The following is a 6,363-nucleotide window of genomic DNA, read 5'->3' on the forward strand; positions in this document are numbered from 1 at the left end:
GTCGTTTTCGTTTCCCCACACAGACGGATTCGTGCATTTCAGAACGTTGCAAATGGCATTGCCGTTGTCAGCCCTTGGTCTTTTACTTGTGGAAGAGGAAAGGTAGAAGCGGACGCGAAAAATACGAGGAACGCTTACTAAATGGGTGAAACCATACCCGAAGTCAAAATGTGAAACCATAGATTATTACACTTGTTCACCTATCAATGAACCATAACAATAACAGGGCATAGCTCAAACACTACCCTGCATATTGGCTCATTCAGATGCATTGTGGAAGTTAATGTGACACAATCTGAACAATGGCCACTTATAAGGATTGTTAAAATAAATATATGTGTATGACGCATTCTGATTTACAGTAAATTATGTTTGTGACAATGCTTGGTGCTAGTTCAATGAATTATGACAGAATTTGTATATATTTTTTTCATTGGAAACATGCCTATGGTGACATTTCTTCAAAATGATATCATGCTGCTTCTTGCACATCACATAACAGCAGTTTGGAAATGAAATCTCCAGTGGCACAGAAATGTTAATGAAAATAATGTAACACTAAACCATACACTGAACTTAACTGACAGTAACCATGCTAACTATTAATTTACAGATATTGCACTTTGATAACATTGTATTGCGGAAGTAACACATTATAAAAATATGTCTCTATTAATTGAAAATCTATTTATTCTTAAATTAAAACATCAATATAGATGTGTTTATTTACCCTGCTAGTTAGATGTCAAATAGCAAAAAAAGGGTTAGAATTCTGCATCATCTTGTGTTTTGTGATCCTTTTTTACATAAAGAACTGTGAATGCAAGTACCCAAAGTCAAAGTTTTTTATTTTCCAATGTTCAGTACAATGGGCACAAATAGCTATATAGAGAATAGCTATAAAAGTAGCTATATGTGTAGATTCAGCCAAGGGTGTACTGGGCCGTAGCTCAGCCGTAATGAAGCTGGGCTCCTCACGGGGGCCAATCCAGGTGTCACTGTTGGTACCATCTGAGGGTAAACAGGATTCACTTTCAGACAAAGGTTCCTTAAAGAAACAATCAAAATGTGAACAATGTGATACAATAGATTCTTACACTTGTTCACCAATAACCCATAACAATAACAGGGCATAGCTAAAACAATACCCTGCAAATTGGCTAAATGGATCTATTCAGATGGACATTGTGGAAGTTGATTTGTTGAATTACTTGTAAATAGACCCATCTGAACATTCATTGGCCACTTTACCAAAAGCAAAATGTTCATTTGTTCAAATGGAAAGAAAAAATAAAATACACACACACACACACACACATATATATATATATATATATATATATATATATATATATATATATATATATATATATATATATATAAATATATGTGTGTGTGTGTGTGTGTACCCTGATAGTTAGATTTGAGGTGCACTCCTTCCTTTTTGTGTGAGGTTCTAGAAACTGCAGGTGGGTCTTCTGAGCTCCAGAACTTCCTGAGGGTCCATGTTTCTTGTAACACATGTACTGGGTTCGCAATGAATCCCACCGCTTCTTGAGCTCTTTCTCTGAGGGACAATAAAAATAAAAAAACATTACGCTGAGTTATGTCAATTTCATGGCTATTGTAATGTTCATTTTTGTTCTACTTTTAACTGGATGTATTCTGGATGACAGCATTTTTTTTTACAGTCGCTAGAACACATTTCTCAATACATTTAGGTCACTTTTGCAAAACTCTCCACACAGTTAGTACAACCGAAATATACGAGGGCTAAACTGTGGATTTATCATTGCTTTTGGACATGAAGACATGCATTAAGTGTTTTGATATCTTTAGTGCGTTTTGAATGTGAAATTAACTGCTGTGCAAAGATTAAAGTTGCACACAACAATCTAACATGCAGTTTTTAAAAAAATATGGACTACTGAAGAAGAAAAAACTATTGCAAAAAAGGAAATCTTACCTGACATGACAAGTTAATTTGCGATCTCACGCCACAGTTCTGCTTTCGCCACACAGTTGACATAACGTTAACATTTTCCCGTAGTGTGATACTAAGCTGGCCTTTGCTGGATCATGCTGATCAGTTTGTCTTCACTTGCCTCGGTCTACACAGCCATATATATTAACATGTGTTAACATGTATCGGAATGAGGAATATAATCAAATGAGACGACACCTTTCTTTTACTGTCTATGGAGGAGACAGGCGTTCTGTGTTCCCTCTTGACTCTGTCGTTTACTTGCTTCGTCACTTCCGTTTTATTTTCTCGTGCACTGGTTCGCTAGCTGAACAGCAAATCAGAACGATCATATGTCCCGACTGCCCGACATGCCGCGACGCCGATTTAACATGTCGAATCGGCTGAAAAACAGCCGACGAGGACCAACGCCAGCCGACGGCGTGGAACTGTGTGGAACACACCGAGGAAACTTAGTTGGCCGACGCACAAAAACTGCCCGACGGCCGACCGTCGGCTTGGTGTGTTCCGGCCTTAATATTTCGTTAGCTGGACTACAAGCTTGATAGTCCAGCTAACGAAATATTACAGTTATGACATATACTAACGTTATCAAGTTGTTCATGAGAACTGTTTGTATTTTGTGATCGCTATAACTAATCTTGTCATAATTGCAATATGAGGTTAGCTGGACTGTCGGCTCGTGTTCTATCGAGTTGTTCATGAGAATGGTTTGTGTTTTTGTGATGGATATTCGCTTTTTCATTGAATATTCGACCTGGATTAGTTACACACAGATTCTGCCATAGTCGTTGCCTGGGTTACATATGTGTGGGGCGGCGCTATCAAAATGGGGGCGAGACCCTTTTTTGGGGTAGAGGCGTGTTTGTTTTGGTGATTTGAAATATCAACAACCATTACCAGATATCACTTACCCCACCTTTAACCTCCATTCCATAAAAGATTCTGTATAGTAATAATTCTTTAGATTTTTTTTAAATGTTCTTCACACTAAGAAAAACTATTATTTTAAGTACTGACAAACATGGGAACCCATTTTTTTATATTGATTCACTGCAAAAATATGATTTTTGTATTGTGATGATGATGGTTGAGCAAACTTGCATTAAAATAATTTTAATTGTGCATTTTGCATTGCATTTGAAGACAACAATAGACAGAGCATACCTGCATGAAATCAATTTAAGGATTTTTTTTTTACGTCCTTGTTTGCACTTGTTTTCACCCTCTTGAGTTTGCTGAGGTGTGTGGCATGTTTTCTTGTACTTCAGCAGGTAGGCTTTAAGTGGAGCCGGTACCCAAGCTGGTGTCTTCTTGGTTGTAGACGCAATTTCCCTTGGCTCTTCAGGTACAATGTGTGCTGTCTAATAAAAGATCTGCCCTTGTTAGCACAGACTTTAACCTTTCCTCTCTTGGATCCTGTTGAAGGCCCTTCCTCTCTGAAAGGTTTTAATTTAACAGCACGTTATTGTGAATGTAGCAGCCAACATGTTGGAAAGACAGCGGTCGACATTTTGGTCTGGACACCTCTCCAATCATGACACAGTACATATTACAGTATTTTAGAGAAGAATGGGGCCAGTTGTCACACGGCCTATGTCCCAGAAACTAAAGTTTTGAGTCAGAAGTCTTTTCTAGCAATAGTGTTTTATGAAATGTTCAAACATCTAGTTTGAATCTTACACTTTTGTAAATATTAAACCGTATTCTGTTTTGACTAAACAAATACAACATATGAAAGGTGAAAATGTGTTGTTTTAATCTATGAGAAAAGCAAAATACAAAACCAATGCTAGAGGAAACAGAATTTGAACTTTTGACTCAAAACCTTATTAGAATATTTTTACTGGAATATTATCATAAATGTTATCTAAACATATTCAGTTGTTTGAGTTGAATATATTGATTATTCATGTGATTTTTGTCCAACAAAAAAAAAAAGAATCTATTTTTGCAACTGTGTGTAAACAGATTTTTGGCAGATATGTATTAGATGGAAAACAGATAGTTTATTAGTTTAGTTTATTAGTTTATTATAACGTGGACAGTTCCTTTTTTATAAAAAGAGCAGCTTTAGCCTCTACGGCTAATTTCCAGCTGTAGTCCCCGGCCAGTTGTTAATAGGCATCAAGTAAAATAAATTACAAATATTCAAAATGAATAATTTTTATATATGCATTATCCTAATGAAAATAAGTATAATTGTATTTATTTGAGCTGTAAAAACCAAACTCTGGTCAGGCCAATCACATCGTGTATAGAGTCGGTGGGCGGAGCTTAATGACGGAGTTGTGCCTGCGTGTTGCTAGTAAACACAGAAGCTGGTGGGTGAATGGCGGTCTTTCAAATTAGCTTTGACCGTGAATCTGGAACAATTCCCGTTCTTCGCGACTCCATCTTTCAAACTTTAGTTTGAACTTTAGTGTGTAATGTTGCTGTTAGAGCATAAATAATACCTGTAAAATTATAAAGCTCAAAGTTCAATGCCAAGCGAGATATTTTATTTAACAGAAGTTCCCTTTCAAAGCCTACAGCGAACGGCCAGTTTGGACTACACCTCTGCACTTCCTGGCAGGAATGATGTCACTAGAACTGTTTGTTGACTAACCCTCCGCCCACAAGAACACGCAAAATAGGGGGCGTGGTTTGGAGAAGAGCGCACATTCAGCTTGCATCTCCCCGTTATGGTAAGAGGCGGGACCTTTCCGGGCAAAGTGTGCTAAGCTGCTGTCCAATCATAACACAGAAACACGCTTGCCCAATCAGAACTCGTTACATGTTTCTGAAGGAGGGACTTCATAGAACAAGGAAATCATCAGGCCGTTTTTAGGACAGAGAAAACAGCGCTGTACAGATAAGTCAATTGTGTGAAAAATACTGTGTTTTTTTTACAAGCAAAACATGAACTCATGTTATATTGCACACTCTAAACATAATCAAAGCTTCGAAAACACGGGAAGAACGGGACCTTTAAAAAGGGAAGATGTGTTCGGAGTTTTGCCGACCGGATACGGCGAAAGTTTAATCTATCAACTAGCTCCGCTTCACGTTACTCTGGTTGGTTGCAGCGCTATCCTATCGCGTGCTGAGGGAGTTTGAAAGACAACCGTTTATCCCGCCCCTCGGATTGAGCCCTGTCTATGGTGAGTTCCCAGACCAAACATCTTGATGTGGGTCTGGCTTGTCAGGCTCTAACAATATATAGCCTAATATAAATTATATACATGCAAACATTTCTGAAATATAAACATGAATGAGTCTGTATTTATATATAATACTAATACCAAGTACACACACATTATGTAAACAAAAACTTTTATTTCGGATGCGATTAATCGATTTTTCCCCCCTAGCCTAGGACACCAGGAACTACAGACAACAACAACAACAACAAAACAATAACCAAAGGGAACATTTAATATTGTTAGACTTTTTGATTAATAAATGGATGTTATGATGTTATGAATATTTGTGTGAATTTGTATATTTTTGAATTTGTTGTTTTAGTAAATTAAAAAAGAACAACTGTTACAGAGGATTGATAATCATAATTCTTAAGAATAATATTAAATTTAACAAGTAAAAGAATAGCAATATTTATCAGTGATATGACTTCTATGAAACAAAAATACGTCCAATTTACAAATGAAAAGATTCCTCATATCTTTTTCCGTTGCTCTTTTGGCCGTTTTTAACGGTCACATATTTGAATTAAACCGCGCAATTAAATTCACGCCAAAACATCGTTGGTTTATGTCAATGGAATTTTAATACAGCAAACATGTATTATTGAAGTTCTGCCGAGCTGTAGCTTCACGCACGGTGTCCAAATTGTTGAAAGGGAGCGAGACGGACTGTTTATTTGAGTAATAAAGGCTCGGCGCTATCGTAGCTGTTTATCAATGGTGGGCTATCAGTGAACATGAATGGGGAGTTGGAGATGAATGGAGACGAGCTGCTGTGAATTCTGTCATGGCGTATAGAGCTGTATGGGAGCTGTCCAAGGTACTGAGGCGTTATCCAGCGCTGCTCTGCACTATATTAACTGAGTTTGTGCACTAATCACCATGTTACTATTGCTTTTGTTTTGTTTTGTTTTTTTGGTGGCTGTTTCTCTTTCTAACATCAATAGTCACTCTCTTTTCAGATTTGACAGTGGCGGATATGCACATGGCCATTTATAAAGCCATATCGCCCCAAATGTCCTGACAGCAACAAAATTGGACCGATGCAGCTCCCACTCGGGGACACTTTGTCCATCCACGAGTGAGTTTTATATGAGTGTGTGAGAACTGCTGTAGACAGAGAGAGAGAGAGAGAGAGAGAGAGAGAGAGAGAGAGAGAGAGAGAGAGAGAGAGAGGAGGGAGGGAGGGAGGGA

This window comes from Pseudorasbora parva, chromosome 16 (genome assembly GCF_024679245.1).
Source record: "Pseudorasbora parva isolate DD20220531a chromosome 16, ASM2467924v1, whole genome shotgun sequence".
In the NCBI taxonomy this organism is placed as follows: domain Eukaryota; kingdom Metazoa; phylum Chordata; class Actinopteri; order Cypriniformes; family Gobionidae; genus Pseudorasbora; species Pseudorasbora parva.